We start from the raw sequence: 23,711 nt of genomic DNA, 5'->3' as shown, positions 1-23,711 counted from the left end.
TACATGACTTGACTTTATACAGCCAACTGTGGGAGTGAAGGGGGCAAGAACACGGACAAACTGTTTAAAATGAGACGAGTAATTCTTGATGGGAATGTGAAGTAGTTTACATTAGGTTCTTAGGCCAAGGGGGGGGGGCACAAGCAGTGGAAGTGTGTTTTCCCCCTGGGTGGACTATTAGAGGGTTGCGTCAGTTTTCAAGGAAGCAATCGATTCAATAAGTGGACGTATGACCAGCCATCTAGAACATTAGTTCAATTCACATGCCTTGTTGATGTTTGGATAAAAACAGCTTGTCTAGTCCCAGCAAAAACAATTCTGATTCCAGTGTCGGTCCCACATTGTCGTCAAGGAGACTTCATTATTGTTGTCGTAATTGTCTGAATTTTTCTTAACAGAGAAGCAAGGCTAGGTCAAAAAAGCTGAATAACATGAATTATCAAACATTCTTTTCAAGGCACATTCTGTAAATATTGTGCATATGCAGCGCTTGTTTTGTGGAATGATCATTGATCCGTGTGTGTTTGTGATGACGAAATACTTGCTTATTCCAGAAATGTCAAGAAACTATCAGAAACTTTTGGTAATAGCATTCACATCTTTGAAGGATTAAGTTACCCCTCCACAGCTCTGTCGACATCTTTCCAAACACTGCCGGGTCTATCTGTTTAAAGTGAGGATTGGGGTTTAAAACTTTGTGCAAGCGTAATCTTTCCCCGAAACCGAAAACCAAGGCCAAACAAACAGAAACGATACCAGGGCTAAGCCAGCGCCGAGGGTATATGACCTGCTCATCACATTTACATGAACCTGAATATGTTACTGTAGGCGCTGCGGAGCTGAGTGTTAGCATAAAGCTTTGAAGTCCATCGTCGAAGAGGAATAGGAGGGGATAAACATATTTATTCAGCCTTTCCCCACCTTTGGTTTCGAGAAAATGCTGATCCATGTGTAGGGAAATGCAGTTTTGCTGGTTCGTGAAGCAGCATAATTGTGCCTGTTGAGGCGTCTGCTGCTCCCACACCATCAATAGACAATATAAGACAAGAACAGATGCAGCTTCTACAATACAATAGGCTCTGACAACATGGAATTACAGCCTTCGCAGCTGAAAAGTGGCTTTTTATTTCTGTGCTCCTGGGAATGGCGTTAAAGGGTGGGGCACGTATTGACTAAAAGCATTGATTCTCACACAAAGATGTAGTGGCAGAAAGGGAGGCGATCTAGCATCTGGACCGATCTGTCACTCCCCAATCTCCACCCAGTCCATAAAGAAGAAACAAACACACAGAGGAAGAAACCCAGTGGGGAGAAAAATATTGGATGGGAAATGATTCATCTACAGACAGAGGCGAGCGATACATCAGTCTTTGTACTCTCTGAAACCACATAGCCTCTGAGGAGCTTATATGAGTCGGGAAATGGCGTCCAGAGCCGTGTGTTCATGCGTTTGGGGCCCGTGCTGAGCCGACTGAACAGCTGTCAGGCAGGCTGCAGGTGAAAGATGAGTCAAGTCTTAGGGGGAGACATCACTCATCGATGGACTGACACATCTAAGAAAAAAAAGAAAGAGAGACGGAGAGAGGAGAGAGCAGACAACAAATACTCGTGCACTGTTGAGTTCTGACCCTCTGAGAAGCAGGAGGTAGTCATCGCTGTCCGGCCCATCCCATCCCAGCCCATCCCAGCTCTTACGTGTCCAGTCACTCCAGAGGGAAACAGGATATGATGCAATGCATGACATGGGCTTTGACTATAAACACAGTCACTTTCCAGAAGCGCTCGTCATGTCCTGTGCCTCAGCGTCATTTTGCCAACTAATTCCCATTTCATGCCAAAACTTTGATTTTGTTAATCCCTTGATACGAAGTTAAAACTGCATTAGGGAACTCATGGGACATGATGTCAGCAAACAGCACACAGCATGTTCATTGTTTACCAAATCTGTGATCGTTTTGTACTGAAGGATACCAAAGGGACAAGAAAGGCAAAAGGTTTAAGGTTGGTGAGTCCAGCTTTCACTGGACGGAGCGCTCACTCACTGCTGTTCAGACGATAGTTTGTATTTCACTCTTAAGTTTCGGGGGCAAATAGTGCGAATCTACAGCATTTCAATTAGAGGGGATGGGACTCTCTTTATTGCAGCCACACTTTTTGATTTAGACCGATAAGACAGGTGTATTTTTACATAACATCTAGCCTAGTGTAGCTTTAAAACACATTTGGTTGGCGTGCCTGTATCCATCCATATGTCAAAACAACCTTATGTAACACTACACAGCTGACAAAAAAAATACATCTGGGCTTGATTTTAGAGTAGCTCTCATAGTTGAAAAAAATGTCACAGGCACTTGCACATGAGTGGTGGAGCGTCACAGAAACATACAGTTCCACTGCAGAAGTCCCCTCACCCTGCATCTATCCTGTTGTATTATAACTGCAGGGTTTTCCAGACAATTCTTCTTGGACTTGGAGAAATAGAATAGCAGGGTTGCGTTTAAAAAGTGGGGAGACTTCAGTGGTTGCCTCCTTATTTTTACACAGAATGTCCCATCCAGCCCAAAGAAGTGCAACAAGCTTTTTGTTGAGACAGTGATAAAATATTCTATATTTGGCCTGTTTTAATAAAATTAGATTGTATTTTGAAGAGTGAGTATAAGAGTTTGAAGAGCTATTTGAAGAGTGATTTTAAGATGGCATGCTTGTCAAAAGGCATATTAACAGGCACTGATATAGGTTAGAATATGGGCTACACAGTAGGTCAGAATGCAACATTCAATTGCATTACAATCACCACTACCCATATTACATTTTGGCCCATTGCATCTCCATGTCAAAGAGTTTGGGTACTCCAGTCTAGACCAAGAGCAGCACGCTCCTGGCACCAGATAAAGCCACAATTTAGACAAAGTGATAGTTAAACCATGCTGTGACCTCAAAGTCTGACACCACAAAACATCAAAGTGAAGTGGGGAGAATTAAAATGGCTTAATGACACTTTGAGAGAAGAGTAATAACCCATCACTGCCCACAATAAAAGCCGGGAGATGTGGCCAACAAGGGCACAGGGATAATTTGCTTCTCTTTAATGAATACAATTGGTCTTTCAGTGTTGTAGTGACTCATTGGTTCAAAATAGCAGGATGCACTGAGGCACCATCCCAGGCTCATCCATTTTCTAATGGGATTTTCTGATAACTGATCCATATAGGCTTGTGTGAGGCATCATGTAGGAATGCATCTGGATGACATATAAGTCAGTTGCCATTGCCGTGCTTTAATGGCCTATAATGGATGTGCATTTGGCTGAAACTGATAAGGTCAAACTCTTTCATGTGACGACCAATTAACATGTTCGTATCTCTGTGACAATTTTATTTCAGTTCCATTGAAGAGGTTTTCCATGACTCAGCCAAGTTTCAGAAATGATTTCATGGGTACGTTAATTTAGAGTAAAATAATGAGAACTCTAAAAACATGAGGGAGGAAACTCAAGAATTGGAATGTGCATGATGAAACAATGTAGTGTTGCATAAATCCCGTTGTGTTTTGCTATTTACAGCTGGACGATAGCACTGACAGATTATGCAAGTTCCTTCAGAAACTTGAGATCTCCTGGGTATGAAGCACAGCTGTATTAAGTCACTCCAAGGCCCCATCTCATATTTTCAGCTATGGTGTAGTGAACTTGGCCTCTCTGAAACACTACACTAACCTGCCACAACAGCTTACCACCAGCTTTTCACTTCCTTAATAAAGCACTGAAACACAATCAGTTCTTCCTTAAACCAAGCACAATTGGATCTGCTATGTGGTAAACAATTATTTCTTTATTTTATTTAACTTTTGCTTAACCATGCAACTAGATTAAAAACAAAGATTAAAAACAAATTCTTATTCATAATTGGAAAAGGCAAAAGTGGAGGCTGAATTGATTTGGATTAACATTAAAAATACACAAACGAGAGACATGACAACAAGACATACAGTATATGCAAATCACTTACAGTTAAGGGCAGCAAATTGTAGAACAGTTGTGGAACAATGAGCATTACAATAAAGCTCTTGCTGCTTAGCTTCAGACAATGTGGGCACAGATCAGGTATTACTAATATCTTTCTTTATGCTTGGATTAGTTTATAATAACAGTTTGCCTATCAATGCAGACCATCTGTTTCGATTGGTTTGGTATCTAATCTACCTTGGAATAGATGTGCGCTTGGAAAAAGGCCTGCCTTCCTCATCACCAGAGAGCCACAAGGAACAAGATGGGTAACATTTCATTGATGCCAGAAGACTGGCTGTTTATATTAGACAAACAGCTAGCTATGTGTATTACTTGCACTTTTAAGGAGAAAATGTTAGTTTAATGTTTAATTGTGTTTAAAAGTGTTCTATTTCTTGGTTCGAAATAGGGCAGAAGAGCAATAGGTTGTCGTCTCTTGTTAGGGAACAACCTACTGGAACATTTCTTCAACTATGAGTTGGGACAATGGCCTGTTTCTGGTGGGTCTCCAACCAATCAGAGTGCTAGTTTTTGTGCCAGAGAGAGACTGTTTACTGAATAAGATGCTCAGGCTGAAAAAAAAAACATTAAGAACTGCTGTGATCCCCTTGATATAAATAAACCATAGGCAATGTATCTAACTTCAGACCACCTGTAGTGAAGAAACCTCCAGGTTAACATCTCATCTCAGTTTAAATTGCAACATTATGTTTCTGAACAGTCTCCACCTCTGTTATGTGCCAAAGACTTTCCTTTTATTATGTGTCAGAGGGCCCTATAAAACCCACTCTGAATTCAGAAGAGAGAAAGTTTTCAATAACTTCGATGGATACAGGTGGGTGGATTTCCCCCAGTCAGGAGAGACTCGCTCTACATCAAATAAAGGCAGCACCTGCGCTAGCCGCTCACCTCGGGCTGTAAAATGCTCTTTCAAAGAACGAGGGAGAAACCCCTAACAGGTGCACAGCTTACATCCTTCCATCCACCAAATCACAAGGTTTCTATCAAAGCTTTGTACTGGAGCCGGAGAGACACCCACAACCTCTGTGAGTTCTCCCTTCTCCCAGCTGAATAAGATTGCTTGCTCATATGTAAGCTGCCCACGACTTCCAGAGAAGCACTCGCATCCTCCAGGACTTCAGCTGGACAAGGAGCCATAAGCAAATTAAATCTCTTGGGTTTTAGCTGTATTCAGTGGAAGTTTGATACTGCAGACAACACATCATAGCAGCTTTGACTGTCATTACAGCTCCTCTCTCCCTCTAGAGTCCCTAGGGACATGGCACAATGTCTCAGTGTTCATATTTCACAAAATATGCCATCTCTCACAAAAATATCTCTTCTGTTCTGGTCCTCATTTGCAAACCCAGCATCAGCCAAATGAACACTGGTACCTTTCAGTGTAAGGGTAATTGCTTTGAACTCTTATCAATCCCCCCAGTCTTTGGTGGTCAAATGAGTCTATAAACATGTTCAGACCTGAGAACAGCCACTTCTCATTAGCAGCTAGGTTTTGAACCCAATGATCCTAAATGGACTTAAGTAGAATCTAAAAAAAAAAGGTACTTTTTTTTTTCTTTCTTCAAGACAAGAGTGAAAATGGTCAGGCTCTGAAAGAAAAAAAAGTGCTACAAGAACAATGAAGTGTTCAGTGTGTTCTTGCTTCCACACTGATTAAAACTGCCGTTTTCAAGGAAACCCGACAGGTCAGTGCCATTGTCCAACACCATATAATGAGGATTTCCTTCACAGACGTGAGGCCGCTTTCAACATGTAAAAAGGGAAAAAATACATTAGCTGGAATCCAGTCTGCTACGAGTCTATCAAAAAGTAGAGCACAACAATACACAGTATAGGCTGTGATAATTATTGCTTGCTGAAAAGAAGACAATGTAAATTGAAAGAACCTCTAAAAGATATCACATTGAGAACGTTTCCCATACAACAGAAATAGTCTAGAGAATAGTCAGACCAATTAACGACTGGAATGTTACTTGTTCAATGCCAGGCTCGGGCATTGGTGTATTCTAGCTGCAGCACTTGGAGAGTAGCTGGTATTACAGCAGCAGTGCACACTAACTGTAAGTGCCCTTTAGCAAAGCACTGAACCCTTAACGTCTCAAGGAGTGCTGGCTGACCCTTGATCTCTTGGTGGATATACACATGTAGGAGTCAGACATGTGTCATGACGGTAAAATGTGCAAAGATCCGTTTTTCATGCAAATTGATATTAAAGGAAACAACCATGTATTGAAATATCAGCTGCTCCGCACTGCATTAGTCAGTGTTTGGCTGCCCGTGTGTGGGAAAGCTCTTGTCCAGTTGTCCAAAAAGACATCAATCCCACCATCTTGTCTGTCTGCATATGCTGCCTGACTGACTGCATTCCCCACTAACAATAGATACCCCACTTGCTGAGTTTATAGAGTATGTGATACTTCTGGGTATACTCTAAAAGCCCTAGCAAGTGGATCATTTGTTTGAATTTGGATAGTTTATAATAATAGGGGAGACTGTACAGGCTGTAATAATTCTTGCTTGCTGAAAACAAGACAATGTAAATTGCAAGATCCAGTATTTTTCCTTCATAACCCTTCAAACTGCCCAGAAGAAAGCTCAGAAATACTTGGGAAAACATGAGGAGCATTTGATTTATCTTACTTTGTGAATAATGTAACCACATTCGAGGTTGGTTGAGGAAGATAAATCAAATACTCCTAGCACTCAAGTAATCAAATCAACTGCAATATTCAAAACAATGTTCAGATATATTTTTACCCAGGTCTAATTAATGTTGTGAAGTCCCATTTTGATCTATATGGATTGCATGCAATAGTAGATTACTACTGAACAAATTTTCTGCCAACAAGAAAAAAATAATTTTCAAAAGGTACAATGACAAATCTGCCAAGCACTTGATTGAGAGACCAGTTTTGTTAAGCTTTGTTTCACAATATGCCTTATTATTTATCTCTTCTTTTGAGACTTTTGAGAAAGATTGGGCTGCAACGGCTGCTGCAGTACAAATCGAGAAGAAATGCAGGGTAGATGCATGATATTGGACTTCCATGACGGCTCCCTCTCTGCATGTGTTGAGGTTGTTGCCCAGCTGTCTGTGAAGACGTCTCTTCCATTTCTTGTCTGTCTGTGGACAGCCTGTCTGCAGTTATACAACATGCTGTGCTCACAAAATATGCAATCTTCCCAGACACACACCTGAATAATCCTGACCGGAGCCATATATCTTGAAATGGGCAGAAATAGACTGTAGCTCTGGCCAATGGGCTGTGGGGCAGTGTGTCATGTAGGAGTGGGATGCCACTGTGTTAATTACTGCCCTCTCATCGGGGGGTGAGAACGACCTCGGCTATATTAAGCCCCCTGACTGGAGTGGGATTCTTGAGACATTCTGACCCCCACTCTGGTATTCACACTGCAGTCGTAGTTCGCATGCTTGCCCTACAATCCTTTGGAATGTGTGTGCAGTCATTTCTTGTCAATATACAGTATCTTAGCATTTTGTACAGTTGCATACAAAAAACACAATATTTTAATATAGTTAGATAAATGCAATTGTTTATATTTAGGCTAATGCTGAACTTTCCATGTATCAGATCAGGTCACATCATAGTCTACATGTGCAACTGTCCAGGAAACAGTCAGAATGTTCTCCGTTCCCAATTCTCCAGGAAAACACAGGGTATTTCTTTGAAGCACGTTCTTATGCAATAGCTTGCGGATTCTCAGGGGAGCTGGCTAGGATTTGAACATGTGAACTTGAGTTGCCCCAACACGCCCAGCCTGCACATCCCTGGAAAAGGCTGAGGGCTCGGAGCTGGCTGTCAGAGGATGCATGAGGTAATACTGTTACACCCTAATAAAACACGCTGTCCACTGAATAGGAAAGCAAGTGCATTAACCGCCTTGAATGAATAGCAAACACATGGCGGCCCACAGATTTGTCAGCCCACAGTTAAAACCCAATGGAGTAACAAATTGAGTACACTGAGCTCTTCCTTTCTGCGCCCTCTCCAAGTTGTGTGATTAAGGATGATGGAGTGTTTGATGAGTAGGTGCACTGTCTTCGAGGGGGGCTGGGTCAAGTTGATTCATTACAAGAGATACAAATGGACTCTAACGTAGCAATATAGCCTCTGTAATGGACAACAATTACTGGATTTTTTAAATTGTAGGAGTATTTCCTTAATTAATCATTACAGGAAAAAAAAAACCCTAAAACAGAATTCACATCCTCTTCTCTTGGACAGTCCAATCAATATTAGTGAGCTCTGTCCCAAAGCTAGATTCCTGTGAACTAAGGCTCTAATCTGTCACCTGATTAAGAGACAAAGCCTGGAGCTGCTTCATTAACAATGAATTGGACTAACTGAATTTTTATTTGAGCTTCATAAATACTTCAAAATACGCTTCATTTTATTGTCTTTCTAACAGGTATGATGCAGAAAAACTGCCCAGATTCCTGTAAAATCATCCTGGGTATTGCCACTGTGTCACAAACTCTGTCTCACATTCACTGTCAATAGAGTAGTTCCACAGTTTGTCTGTTGATGACATTATCATTGGCTCTCCTGTGTCTACCTGCAAGAGAATTATATATGATCGCAAATCTGGACTCAACAAGCCAAGGTCACAAGTAGCACATGGCAATTCAGTTTTAGGGTGGATTTTCCCTTTAAGAGTATTTCTGTCGCAAATTATTCATTGTGCAACCGGTTTCTCAGGCTGAGAAAGAAATGGGAGACATAAACTCTACATTCATTGCACAATCCCCGCATTACATTACTCTGGAAATCAAAAGTGAGGATGATGGTCATACTGTACTTACAGCATGGAGCCCAGCCTCTTATGCTGTCCTCCATTTCCGAATCAGTGCACTTTGAATGAAAGAAGACTGGATTTAATGGCACATCAGGCTGACAAGTATACCCACCCAGCCCTGCTATCTTTCGTGTGTGTGTGTGTGTGTGTGAGAGAGAGAGAGAGAGAGAGAGAGAGAGAGAGAGAGAAAGAGAGAGAGATAGAGCAAGGAAGAGAAAGTACAGTAAACAGTGGACAGTCCAAAGTGATGAAGCAGATCGTAATCACAGTCTAGACAGGCAGGGCTGAGAGGAGGTAGGCGAGGAGGAGATGGGCCTTGCTATTAAATCAACCACCCACAGGGAAAACATTTTTAAAGCCATTTTCAAAGACTCCACTGCGCAGAATTCTGCAATGCGAAAGCAGGCAGGCAAATTATCATGGTAGTGCATCATGATGAACCAACAGTACCAGACTAGAATATTAATATGTGAGCATGGAAATGAAGGAGAGTGTTTTAATGTAAGTCAAAGCAATTGCTGCATATCACTTCACACAGGCTGTCCTTTATTTCAGAAAGCATATTTGCTTTGAAAGACAGCATTTTGCTGACAGTGACAGGAAAAATGGAAGAAAGAGAGCTACGCCTAAGGTTGTGAGACAGCCTCAAAGGCCCGGTGCCTAATAACATGGTATAAATCGTAGCCCAGTGAGCCTCCCAGACTCCCCCACATTGTCTGTTATATGCTTCAATTGTTCTTTACCTATGGGAAAGCAAGTGTATTTGCCCTGTAGTCTCCCTGACAATATGCACAATGTTCTTACCCTTGAATCATTTAGATAACAATCAATAAAGACTCATCTCATTTTGCCTACGGAGTTTTTAACTGACGTTTGAGATCACTGACCTGCAAACATTGAGATTCATAGTGCATTTCTATCGATGGGCCTCTGATTACTGTAGGGCATAAGTGCATCTTTATGTGGAAGATATTCTGTCAATAACGCTGGATAATCACAGGCTGTTTGAACAGTCACTGAGGCTTGATATCACGATTAGGCACAGCCAACAGGGGGACTGCACACCCACTGCTGTGGACTGATAGTGCGGTACACCAGGACTGCTCAGTGTTGTTTTGACAGACTGACAGAAACCAAGAGCACATCTGCATGTTGCTCCTCAGAATTACAGACCAGACCTCCATCAGGTTTCAATTTTCAGTGACAAATCAACTACGCCCATCTGAAAATCATTTCCTTTTGTGATGATACATAAGTCCCTTTAAAGGAGGAGAGGAGGCTCTACTGAACAGACAGGGTGGAGGAGCTGCCACCCCATTGAAATAATTTCATTTCTATTGGTTTCAATGGGGAAATGTCAGTGTCACGTGTTCTAATGCTGTTTCAGTGACCTTGCCACCTTGCCAACAACAATTTCTGAGGGGGGCACTGGTGTATTTTTTCCCGCAATAACAGCAATGAATTGTGTCTTAATCATATGAGACACACACCTTTGGAAACATATCATACAGAGCTGCTCACTCAAATTCAATGGAGTGCTGGTGCCCTCTAGTGTCAGAGTTGTGCATTTCTATCAAGATATCATCACAAAATACAGGTAGAAAAAAAACTTTCCAGCACAATTCCAACTTTTACTCCTTTCATGGTTTCTGATTCTGTGTTAATTAAAACATCATGAACAGAAAATTTGAGGGTACTGGATGACAACTTTTTTAGGTGGAATAAATGAAATAATACTGATCACACAAAATGCACCATCCCTTTATTAACTATAGGTTTTGGGAGAACATGTGAGGGAAAACAACACATTGTTCAATCCCAACCTCAGTGAACATTAAGTTAAATAATGAAGGCTTACACTGCTTATTTAAGAAATGACTAGGAGCACTGCTAGGAGTTTTGGGCCCTATGACTAGATGTGACTAGCAAGGCCAAGCCAGGACTGAGAAAGCCCACAGTCCAGACCAGCTCAGTCATCTACCACTATCATTACTACTAGTGTCCCAGGAAAGGATCAATGGCCCACCAATTTAAAACACGGGTGTATTTTATTACATTTTTTTTCAGGCTTTCATGTTTTTGATGTACAGAGCAGCCATTTATTTCCACTGAAATTCTGCATTTCTTCCCCATTGTTTCTTTTTAATTGTCTTCCCTAACAAAAAAATCCCTATAATATTCCTGTAGGACCTTATCATACTTAATGGTTACAGTGTAAAGGTTATAGTTTTGCTGTTTGCTCGCTTTGTATTTGTATAGTAGGCTATTCTTCTTATTACATGACTGCTATAATTCTTTTATAAGGGCTTTGTGTGTGTCTGTGTGTGTGTGTGTGTGTGTGTGTGTGTGTGTGTGTGTGTGTGTGTGTGACATGCAAGGGCTATTTCATTGCATGCACTTAAGGAATTTGGCCCATCATGCAAAATCCAGTTCTGTCAGGACGCACACATAGTGCCATCTGGTGGATTTTGTTAATGTGATACAAATTATGTGCTTGACAGCAAAATTATTAGTAGGCTATTAGGTTGCTGTTTCTGTTTAAATAAAATTAGAGGGGTAATAATAAAACAGTAAAATTGTCACGATATGTTACCCCAAAAAGTAGACTACAGAGCTCTTTTAAATCGGTACATTGATATCGTCAGGCTTAAGTATAAATATGAGCCGATAGCACAGGCTTTAGCCTACACCTTGGAAAAAAAAAAAAAAAAAAAAAAAATCTGTGTTAATTGATAAGGGCTAAAAGGGGACCAATAATGGCTGGTGGTGAATTCCACTAAGTCAGCCACATTCCTCCTTTACTTGTGGCGTTGAGGAGGAGCTCAGTTGTTTATTCATTCACGTCAGCCCCTCTCTCCTTCCCTTCCTTCCTTCCTGCTACACACAACGGGGACCCACCGTTGTAACTGTTTTTCCGATATTAAAAATAATCACAATCACGTCGCCACCATAAACCGATTTTGGAATCAGGTGAGTTGTGATTTTTTTCTCATTTGCTGATAATAGAGGGAATAGGCTGCTGCTGGAGCGTTGACTTGTCCGGCCCGGCGAGGCGGAGTGTTTCCTACCGTAACTTATTAAATTCCTCCTGACCAGTCGAGAAAATATATGCGTGTCTGTATGGCGATTTTACTGGCTCTACATGTCGGCCGTGCACGTTTCGCTGCGTTTTTACGCTTTACCGAAAACAAATGGCCGATGTAGGTCAGCAACTACAGTCAAAATGTCGTCTTTTCTTTTTTTTTTTTTTTTTTTACTTCCACATTCTCTCATGCCACAAACAGATGGCGTCGAGAGGGGGGATGGAGAGAATGGGGAAAGAGACGCATAAAGGAGTAGGGGCTACAACAGGCCACATTAGCCCGTGTCTGTCCATCACTAATGTATATCCTACATACACATACACCTACCCCTCCATGCGAACAGCGGGGCCGAGCCCAAGATGTCTTGCGTAGGCCCGTCTTGAACAAAGTTTTTCCTGTTAAGTTGTCGGGCCTTTTTTTAAAGATACAGCGCGTGTGCGGGAGAATATGTCTTTATTATGAGCAGCCAAGTGTGCACAATTACACTGTGAAACGAAACCGGCGCTGATACCCGCCGACACGCTTTTGCCAATTGGTCAGCTTTGGTGTGGCGAGCGACCGAGGCCACAGTTTGGTCACAACCCCTTTGCAGCGTGGATATTTTGACACCGCAGCCGGGAAGATGCAATGCAGCAGATAACCTATAGCCCGAGCCGCCGGTCTCGGTGGGGAGACGGGCTACCACCAGTTGGCTGACGCGTCACTTGGCTGTCAGATACCATTGATAGGCCACTTGAGTGTGTCAGGTGTCCTCCGCTGCACAAACGAGGGAAATGCATCTCACGCTGGATGTCTAGGAAGATGAGCGGCCTGTATGGCTGTCTGGGTTTGCATATGGAATAGAGTGGACTACAGTGTTGAGTGACTTTACTGCCATTTTATGTTGCTTTATTGACATGCTAAGCCAGATCTACTAATATCGCTGACCCCTTTGCATACCTGTCATGCAGTGTTTAATCATATATTGACGATGCTGTGTGTGTGCCTGCCTGCTGCTTACCTAGGCAGCTGCATACTCTACATACCAGTTGGCAGCCTGGGGCCTATAGATGTGTCCTGGTGCTATTCACTGCCAGTGCACTTCAGTGGCTGATAATAATTAAAAAGACATCCCCCTCTTGTGGTCTATGGGTCATATGAATGATGGTCACGGAGCTGGAAATGTTCAAGCGGCTTGGCATCATTCACCAAGGTATTACTGCCATGCAAATGCTACAAATCTCCATAGGCTGCGTTCACACTGCAGGCCTTAGTGAGTAATTCTGATTTTTTTTGCTCTGATACGTTATTTTTTGTCTGACTGTTCACATTCGTCTTTGAAAGTGACCCACATCCTTACACAGATCTCCATCCTGAAATGAGCCGCATGCATGACTTATCAAGCAGCTGAAATGGGGTGACTGCTGGGTTTATCGCCCCAAAATCCGGTCAAGTTGATTGTAAAAAGGACATGTTATGCAGGCATGGCCACTTCTTTGATTGGAGTCTTTCGCCTCGTTGAACTTGGCTTTGAGGCTCTTGACTTTTCGTTGACACTGCAGCTAAGTTCTGTTGTGGCCCCGCTCGGCCATTTCTATTGCAGTTGTTTTGAACACTGATTATGATCCGTCCTCTCTAGTTTTGTTCGAATGGAGGCATCTTCCCCTAATCTGAATTAAATTTGCGACCTCGCTGTCTCTCCACTGGCTGCTTGAGTCTTCATCCTCTGTGTTTGCTGTATGTTAATGGTCTGTCTTATGTGCTGTGCATTGTGATCTAGGCTATATGTGTTGCACTCTATCAGCTATCACAGCTATCAGCCTCAAAGTACTTGTATTTGTAGTGGTGAAGGCCTGATGATGATGGAATTATGTTTGTATATCAGTTGCATTACACATTTAGACGGGAGGATGCTGTTTGATTTAACAATCACCAAGTCTTTAAAACAGTACGTACAATTGTTTCCACAACTTTTGCTGGACTAACAGAGTGTGCCCAACAATTGTCAATATTAATAAAAAGCATTGGCTTGCTCTCAACATTTTGGGCTCGTACTTGGTCAGCGAAATGATGCCTCCAAGTCTAATTGAACTATTTCTATACTTCTTGGCCTGCTTGAGTTGTACAGTGATGAATGAATTTCCCAAAGTTTGGATCAATAATGTGTTATTACTGCTGCTGCTACTACACATCTGTATGCTACTCGGGGGATCATAAGCCATTCTCCCATGGATCATCAGTGGCAGGCTGACTATGTTGACTATGCTCCATTCCAGCCGCACAGAAAGCAGACCAGGACATACATAGCGCAGAATATTTAAATACTAAACATTTTGAACCGATTCAGGTACACTTGATTTATCTTACCTGAAACTGAAAATTAGACACATAACGTCTAAGTGAAGATAAATGAAAATCTTATTTTTTGTTACATTCAAATTGCATTCAACTGCTATTTTGACCAAGTCTAATAGGAAGTGGGAATATGGCTGGGGTAAAAGGTTCAGAACAGCCGATGATGGTGTCAGCACATTGCAGCGCTCTGCTGTGCTGCAGGCAGGGTTAAAAAAAAGAGAGGATGATGTTTCTCGAAGCACAAAGGCCTAATGTGCAGGGCCTGTTGGTTATAGCCATGCTGAATGACCTCCAGAGTGTTATGCTTCTTTGTTTGTATGGACTGTCTATGAATGTAATGTGTGTTTTGAATGTCACAGTACTTAGAGCTAAAGGAAATGTAAGGGCTGCAGCACTGAATTGTTCAATAAACATGAATAATCAATTTTAGTTTGGTTGTGTAGTCTAAGTAAGTTAACAGTTTGTTATATACAGCTTAGTTAATAATTAGTGCAATTAGTTTTTTTCCCCAGTGCATGAGGGCCAATTAATTGGCTGTTGGGTTACTGTTTTGTTTTTAACGCTTAACACAATTTCCTACCCAACCTGAAAACCCCGCCTCCACTAATGAAGTGCTTGTGTTTGTCTGTGTCACTGTTCTGCTGAATTACTGTTAATAATGCAAGTCATATTCCTTGTTATGAACCTAGCGGATAAAGATGATTGTGATTCAAAACAAAACAGTCTTGTCAACTGTGAGTATTATCACTAGTAGCAGCCTTACTAGACAGGTTGGTCTCTAGTGAGGAAGCCCTTATTTATGAAATAGGCTATGTTCTTCATTTAATCCGAAAATCATCTGTCATCATCATTCAGTGATGTTTTAACAAGGGTGATGGTGGGCAGGCAAATTTCTGTTTGCCCTCACATTTGACCTAAAATCTGTAGTTCAGATCGGGGATACATTTAGTTTGTGCTAAGAAAAAGGATGCCACCCCCAAATCCATACAGTTGGCAACAGTAGCTGCATAGGCCTATGTTTGCTGTTGATATATCACTTAGGACTGGAATAACAGCAATATAAATTGGTCATTTTGACGCACAGATCAGTTTTTTATAAATCTTAAATCTGGCTTGGGATTTGCTTCATGGAGTGTATTTAGAAGAGATTTTTAATAGACAGAGCCCAGTATGTAATGCTTATTAAGTGCGAGTCATGCCTGTCAGTTTTGGTCTCGCTGCTGGTCTGGCTAAATGGTGTCTTTGCCAGCTTTTGCTGTGTGAAGTTGTTACTAGTTGTCTGGCTAGTTGGTTTGGGCTTGTCAATCCTCCCAAATCCAGCCAAATTCTCTGCATGAAAAAGATTATCGGTGTGGAACTTATTTTGCTGCATTTTAACAGAATACAGTATTGTCCAGTCTGTTCATTATTTTGTGGCTGCAATTGTTCTGTTACTTCTGTTATTTCTGTTCGTGCTTCATAATTTGGATATTCAATTCCCACGCATCTCTTAATGAAGACGACTGTTTGCCCTTCATTATTTCTTCCTTTTTCTGTTGTATCCTGATTGCATCCTGGTTGTTAGCCTACATCCTGCTTCATGATTGGACTGTAATCACCAGGGCCTACATGGTGTTGTGCCAGGTGGCCAGCCGGCCAGCCAGCCAGCCAGCCAGCCTGTCAGCTAGGTAACTATAGTCAGCGCTGGCCTTCAGGTCCCTGCATGCCTCTATTCAGTTAGCTAACTACCACTTTCCAGCATAGTGCAGAGCAGGAGCCTGGTTCATGCCCTCCTGAATGTAATTTTAGCTCTGTGTGTGTGTGGAGACACGCATGCATTTGTGTGTGCACGTGCACATGTACACCTACGCCTCTCTCTCTCTCTCTGTTCTGTTTCTCTCTCTCTCTGTTCTCTGTTTCTCTTTCTCTCATTCTCTCTCTCTCTCTCTCTCTCTCTCTCTCTCTCTCTCTCTCTCTCTCTCTCTCTCTCTCTCTCTTTCCTTTCACACTGTCTGGCTCTGTTTTTGTGACTAGGTTTTTGTCATGACACTGTGCAACACTTGGTCCAGTGATGCTGGGCCGGGTGCACTATCTCAGTCGCCTTACAGATGGTGATGTGTGTTTAGCTGTACTACAGCTCTATGGATGTTATCCTCTAGGAGACTAGAGAAACTACAGTGTTGGTATGATTGACACCTCGTATCACTCAGGCATTACCGGTAATGTCTGGTTTATATGGAAGCTGCAACTGGATTATTTTTTGACCCATGCGAAAAGTAGTTGGACTGGTGAAATGGGTTAACTGGTTAGATGCGTGAGAATATATCCAATTCTCTTTCCATTTCAATCAGTATGAGGCCTGGTAGGTTACTCTTGTCTGATGAGGTGTTTGTATAAGGTCAGTACATTGGGCAGAAGAGTAAAACAGGCTTATTAAGGGAATAGTCCAACATTTTGGCAAATGAGCTCTTTGATCAACTTAGCATTGTGCAATTAGAGGATTGGTAGCAGCTTCACCTCAGTGTGGCCAGTACTTAATTAGTTTGCAGTGGTGCATGCTTATGCTTCAGGATTGTGTATTTTTAGTGGACAATACAAGCTGGTTTAGCATCATCTAAAAAGTGTTAGCATATTATGCACCATAGTGCACTAAATACTTTGCATGCAACAGTGAAACTGCTACCAGTCTCCTCATCGAATGGTAAGTTGATCATCAGGCTTATTTCCCAAATATCTGCATATTCCTTTAAGGGATTATTTGGCTGCATTTAAATACAGTCTTTGATGCTGAAAATGCTAAAAGTGCCATATTTTGTTTTGCAAGTCTTTATGCAAATAACACGTTCTTTTCTGCTGCGTTTTCTATTAAATAGGCCCAATAGGTGCTAGTCTGCTGTGTGCACTCGGCAGACTGTGTATTGTGAGGCCTTGTGACAGCTGTCTGTCTTGATGCCAGATATCTCTGACTGTAATTGAGAGCTTGAAACATTTAGGCTTAATCATGAACACCATCACAACTGTATTTAGCAAATACAGCAGAAAAAGGAAGAGGATATCTTCCTGAGTACATGCAGGGGCATGATTTGTCCTGGCTTTTCAAGAATTCCTTGTTTCCACTAGATATCCATTTCTAAGAATCCACAGTTTAGATAACGATGGCTGGATGTACCAGTATTAGCAGGGAGGCGTGGTGAGTAGGGAGACCAACCTTCAACTGGAGGACTCGGGTTAAAGCCCTGGTTTTGGCAAGCTCCCGCCCTGCTGAAGTGTCCTTGAGCAAGACACTGAATCCCTACCAGCTCCAGGGGCGCTGTTGTGTAAGAAATACTCCCGTTCCTTTATAATTCCTTTTTCCCTGTTATGTCCGGTTTGTATTTTGTGTGCATGTGTGTATGTGTGTGTGTGTGTGTGTGTGTGTGTGTGTGTGTGTATGTGTATGTGTGTGTGTGTAGTGGGTTGGAGGTGGGGGGTGGGGTCCTGATCACCGTGCTACAGATATGGTAAACTAGGTCTCAGTAATAGGGAAGTTGATTGGGAAAAAAGAGAGCAATGGAGGAATGGTAGAGATGATACTGGAGGAGAGAAGATAAGAAGAGAGTGATGAAAAAGGGGGAGAAACAGAGGGAGAGAGAGGGGGGGAAGGTATCCATGGAAACATGAGGAAAGAGTGATGGGAGAGAGGAGGAGAAAGGAGTGATGTAGTTTGAAACTGTTAGTTACAAAGCACTGGAACAAAATGGTACGCCCATAGCAGCATTTAGCTGAGCAGCAGAGTCAACGTTTATTGAGATTTTAAATTGTAACTATGCCCATAATTAGACCCAAAGTGGTTTTGTGTGACAGTTTCATACCTAGATATTTCATAATGCCATTCTAAATGAATTTTCTATACAAGGGGAAACATGAAAGGAATCAAATCAAATTCAAAAAGGATGTTTATTCTTAATGTTGTTAGGTTGGTTTGGATTGATTACCCCATAACATAAAACAAACCCTGATTTGTCTGCTCTGTCACTCAGATCCATATTATGTGAAAACGGAGAAATATGTGCGACCGTGTGTGTATGTGTGTCCCTTTCACTAGAAATCATGTTACTGTTTTTCAGTGAGATTTAAAGAGAATACAGCACACATGAACAGTTAAACTACCATGTTTTGGAATGTGCAGTGGGACCCAAAGAACAGCTCTACATGAAATATATATTTGCCTCAGGAACCACAGCTAGTAGACAACCTTAAATCTACCATTTACACCTGGTGTCAGCTTTGATGCCACATTCATAGATGGCAGTGTAACATGGCTTTCAGATCAAAGCTTGAGTGCGAGGTAAAAAAAAAAACAAGCTATCAGCTTTTGATTTTTGGCTCCATAGGGGAAAAATATGTGTAAGAATGGCATAAGCAAAAAAAAGACCACCTCTAGCTGACTGTCCTCATACTTTCGACTGTATGTTTTTCTTTAACCCGATGGAATTTCAAGAAAAGAGTGAGAAGTTTGTGGGTCTGTGAACTGCAGGGCAAGGTGGTCGACCCGTGGCCAGTGGTGCACGACCCCGACATTCGACGCTTCGATTCCAGCGTTTGAAATTGACACAAATTGGGTATTTCTGTGTCAGAGCTGCTATTGACTTGGCTGTGTGTGTGTTTAAAGAGAGGGCTTCACCCCCTCACAACCCTGGTTATTGTGACATCTGGCTACAAGAGACAATTATTTGTATTGATTGTATGGCTTTGCATTGAAATTTAAGATCTGTGGGGTCAAATATTTGATTGTACTGTGTTTTGACTCTCTGAATTGCTATGCAGGAGTCGACCCTGACAGTCGTCTTGCAGTTCATGCAAACGGTCCCAAATAAAAAAAATGGTTTTGTTAATAGCATTTTTTTAGTTAATTGCTTTAGGGTAGCAACTATTTGATCACATTTTTAGCATTTTAATGTATTATAAATCAATATATATTTATGATGTATTATTATCTAGTCAGTTATTTAAAAAGTAATTCAGATTCATTGGATCGATTAAAGAAACTTGTACCCAAAACATTGTTCAACACAGATAATGACTATTTTTTAAATAGAAAAGTGGCTAGACTCAAATGTGATGTCTTCAGGTATCAAATGTGGAGCTGCTCGATGGACAATGATTGAATGAGTGTTTTATGTTGTTACACCCAGAACAAGTTTTATTCTGTAGTAATGTATGTTCTGAAAAGAATATGTACTTCTTCATATGTAGAAAATCCCGCTGGCTGCTCTCCCAGCACCATTTTCATCTTCCCCAATTTATTCTCCATCAGCCTATCTTCCTCAAAATTTGAGGAACATACCATATTGTTGAATGGCCGCCTAAACAAAGTAGTTGCAGTGTTTTGTTTTTTTACATTCATTTAGGTGCAGTGGCCCCTTACAGCTAGAAAAAAATCATCATGTGTTGTATTGTATTGCCTTATTGTTCAGCCCAACCCACCAAAGAAAAACAATTCCATTTACAATATTACCATTGCAATTACAGCACAATTGTCCATGTTATCATGATATAAATATATAAACAGTATATAAATATATAAGAAACATTTTTGAAGTGCAACACCTACTGGAGCTGATCCTGGAAATGAGCCAAAATTAGCCCCGCCCTCCACATCAACTAGACCAGTGGTTCTCAAACTTTTTCATGTCAAGGACCCCTAAACTGACACAAATTAGACCATGGACCCCCATTTGATAAGATTTTGTCCCAGGGTCCCCCATCTGATAGGATTTTTGCTTTTAGATGTTTTATTACAGAAAGTGTATGAAACCCATGACCAAAATAGTCATACATTCTGTCATTGTGTTACTTATGGATGGAATTATAGTGAAAATAAATTATTTCCCTTTTTGCTGGGGACCCCCTGGAACCCCCTCAAGGACCCCTGGGGGTCCCCGGACCCCACTTTGAGAACCACTGAACTAGACATCCTACTGGGGTCTGAGGGGCGGTTCTCTCCTTGTTAACATGTTCGCATTAGCCATGCTACAACATACTTAGCTGTGAACAGTAGAAAAAGATAGTAACACAAAACAGACACACAATGCCAGAACTGTGCTGGCTCAGTTCCCACAGAATAATGAGGCATGCTGGGTAATGATACTGTGATACTGCATACATGATACATGATACAAGACACGCGGTAAGCCATCAAACAGCCATGTGGTGAAGGATAGCCTTACCTTCCCAATCTGCTAGCCACTACGGTCGGCCTACTTGGCCTAAACAACGATCACAACACCAGCTCGACTCAGTGGCACACTTAGAGCTTAGCTGGTTAAATTTTCTGACCACTAGAGGGCGACAGAAACTGCAACACATTTGTAAACAAGCTCACAGCAAAGCCACTCCCTCCCTCCACTACGGAGGGCTACCGTGCTTAAAGGCTAATAGCTAAGCTAAGCTAACCGTACCTACGGAGAAGTCTCGCCGGAAGGTTATGTGTCCTACAAACAATGACAAGTGAAGAGGTACGTAGCAAGTAGTTTACTAACTAGTTTACTAACTTTACTCACTCACTTCATCGATATCGCCATTACGAGAAACTTTTCAGGAATGAGAGCTGCTTTTAAACAGCGAGGGAGGTGCCAAGCTAGTTTAAAAAAAATAAAAAGCTACTGAATGAACTGGGAGGAGCTTCGTTCCGGAGCGGAATTTGACAACAAGCTTTAGAAAAGAGGTGAAAACAGCAACACAACTGGCCCGCGTGTGTGGATATTGGTTTATATCATTATATCTCAATGAAATCTCCAAATAGCACACATTAGTTTCAGGATTGGTCATAAGGTCTTATATCGCTTACTGCAGGTTTAACTGTCTGTTTAGCTACCTAGCTAAGTAAGCTAACATTAGCCGTATAAGATCTTGACACCAATGAAAGTGAGCACTTACGGTACAAGCTCTGTTGCTGTTGGTCTCACTGGCTCATATGGAGTGAAGATGAAACTCATGCTTTTCTCCTTAAATCTGCTCCATCAACATGTCAACCTGTCAAATAATGCAGTCCTGACACAGTATTATAATGGTTATGTTAGAGACACAGTTTGCTTGGCTCTAAAATGCAGGCTAACCTAAAAAGGACTTTCCTCTCTTGTCCCTTAGGCGTCCAGAAGAACAATTCAGACCGTTCCTAATGCATTTCTTGTTTGTCCCCGGGACATGAAGCCCTGAGGGGTCGGTTCTTTTAGGGTCTACTCTCCATCACTTCCCGTGGCCTTGCTAAGCCCTTTAAAGGCATAAACTGCAAAGTCTAAATGTGTAAAATGTTCCTACCAACCACAGCCCTTTTGTTATCCGTCTCTTTTCTAGGTCTATTAATGTCACTTGAATCTCCAATATGGGCACTTTTTGCACATAATCATCTGATATTTCCACTGCACATCTTTTCCATTCATTTGCAGTTGAATCATAAGCACCCAGTGGACACTGGTGTGTGTGACATGAGGAAATCAAAGCACGTTTTGAGATATGATGGTGTCTGAGCAACTTAAATCTTTTTGAGCGTAATATACCTTTAATTAAGCCGGGTGAGAGGGCAGTTAGCGAGGCCTAGCATCCCATCTGAGCACTTCAGTGGCATGGATTTCAAAATACACCTGAAAGGAGCTGCTTTTCACTAGAATGATTTACATGGGTGAATAGAATTGATGTTGGGATATTGTAATGTTACTGGTAACTTGTGTGTGTGTGTGTGTGTGTGTGTGTGAGTGAATTGGTGAAAACCAACAATGCAATTGTGTTTTTTTGCTGCAGCCATGTTTGTGAAACCACAAAATAGAACGAGATACGTTTTGTGCTCTCTACCTCTCTTGCTCGCTCCCTCTTTTTCTACCTCTCTTTCTGCCTCTCTCTTTCTGTTTTTCTCTCTCCAGCTCTCTTTCCCCTCCCCCTCTTTCTGTTCCTCTTTCCTCCTCTCTCCCTCTTTCATTCTCCCTTCCCCCTCCCTCCCTCTCTCCCTCCCTCCCTCCCTCCCTCTCTCTTTCTCTCCTTTTTTTTTTTCCTCTCCTGCTCTCGGTTTCCATCTCGCTCTACCCCTCCCTCTTCTCTCTCTTTGCTTCTCTCTGTCTTGCTCTCTCTCTCCTCCCTCAGTCTCTCTCTTTCTTTCTCTCTTTCTCTCTCTCACGTTGCACACTGCCCCTCCCTCTCTCTCTTTCTCTCTCTCTCACGTTGCTCCCTGCCCCATCTCTCTCTCTCTCTCCCTCTCTCTCTCTCTGTCTCTTTTTTCTCTCTGTCTCTCTCTTCGTCTTTTTTCTCTCTCTGTCTCGCTCTCCGTCTCTCTCTCTCGCTCTCGAACATCCTCCCCTCCCCCACTGCTGCTGCCTCTCATTTTCTCTCTCTTTCTCTCTCTCCTCTCTCACTCCACCATTTCACTCACTCACTCACTCCCTCACTCGCTCACTCACTCCCCCTCCCTTCCCTGTTCTCTTTATCTCCTCCCCTCCCTCCCCCTTCAATCCCTCTTTCATTCCATGCAATCATCTGTTCTCTCCCTCGCTCTCCCTCCCTCCTGCTCTCTCTCTCTCTCTCTCTCTCCTGTTCTCTCTCTCTCTCTGCTTCCTCCATTACGCCCCCATTTTGTCCTCTCCTCTGCCGTTTCCCTCTCTCTCTCTCTTTCCTCCATGTTCTCTCTATCCTGTTGTTTACCACGCTCCCCCATGCCATTTATGATACTGAAACTTTATTAAAAAAAACATTTTCTTATCAAAGATAAAACAAATAGAACAAACATGTTAGGGGTGGGGAGGGACTAGCAACATTTATATTTAGATAATAAAAACTATATACCTTGAATAAAGGCTTCCTTCCCTACCATTACGTATTTTCTTATCAAAGCAAACAGACTACGGTGCCATTCACTGGCCTGTTTCATTCACATTAACCCAAATATAATAGCCTGCCTCCTGTAATAAACTGCCCAGAAGCTAGCAGCTCACCCCAACATGGTGGCTCTGTTAGCCTGTATTCAACAAGTGGCTAACTTGCTAGGCTAGAAAACAGGCGCAATTGACAGTCGTCAGCCTCACAGGAATGTAAACTAGATGAACCAGGTGACTGCCTCACCTCTCAGGTTCACAGACAGGACGGCCTCATAATTTGAACTGCTCCTCCTTCACAGCTGGGATGAGCTGTGTGGGGGTGGGGGGCGTAATAGTTCGGTGAGGTTGTGCTGAGAGTGGCATGTTGTTGCCCTTACTCTAGCACTAAGAGCTATTGTTACAAATATGTCTCCAAAATATCCCTATGGTGAGATTCCTAATGTTTTAAAAATTAGCTGGCATTGAGTCAGAAGTTACTTGGCAACGGCCGTAGGGCAGGAATGTGGCGCTAACATGGCTGCCAGTGAAGACGGCAATGGCCAAAGTGTCTATCGATGGCTCTGTGAGAGACGCCATAGGGAACAGGCAGCCAGCTCTGTCCTGGCTCTGTCCGTCTCCAGGGAATGG

At 42.2% G+C, this 23,711-nt stretch overlaps 1 protein-coding gene across 1 annotated transcript in view; it reads left to right on the top strand.

Annotated features, from left to right (window-relative positions):
* Positions 1-11,697: 11,697 nt before the first annotated feature.
* Positions 11,698-23,711, top strand: part of znf710b (zinc finger protein 710b) — a 29,988-nt gene continuing 17,974 nt past the window's right edge. The window contains exon 1 of the mRNA XM_078283737.1: positions 11,698-11,815. The gene's annotated coding sequence lies outside the window, so the exon portion shown is untranslated. The remainder of the gene's footprint in view (positions 11,816-23,711) is intronic.

Source organism: Centroberyx gerrardi, chromosome 1 (assembly GCF_048128805.1).
Source record: "Centroberyx gerrardi isolate f3 chromosome 1, fCenGer3.hap1.cur.20231027, whole genome shotgun sequence".
In the NCBI taxonomy this organism is placed as follows: Eukaryota; Metazoa; Chordata; class Actinopteri; order Beryciformes; family Berycidae; genus Centroberyx; species Centroberyx gerrardi.
This window is presented reverse-complemented; position numbering and strand designations above follow the sequence as displayed.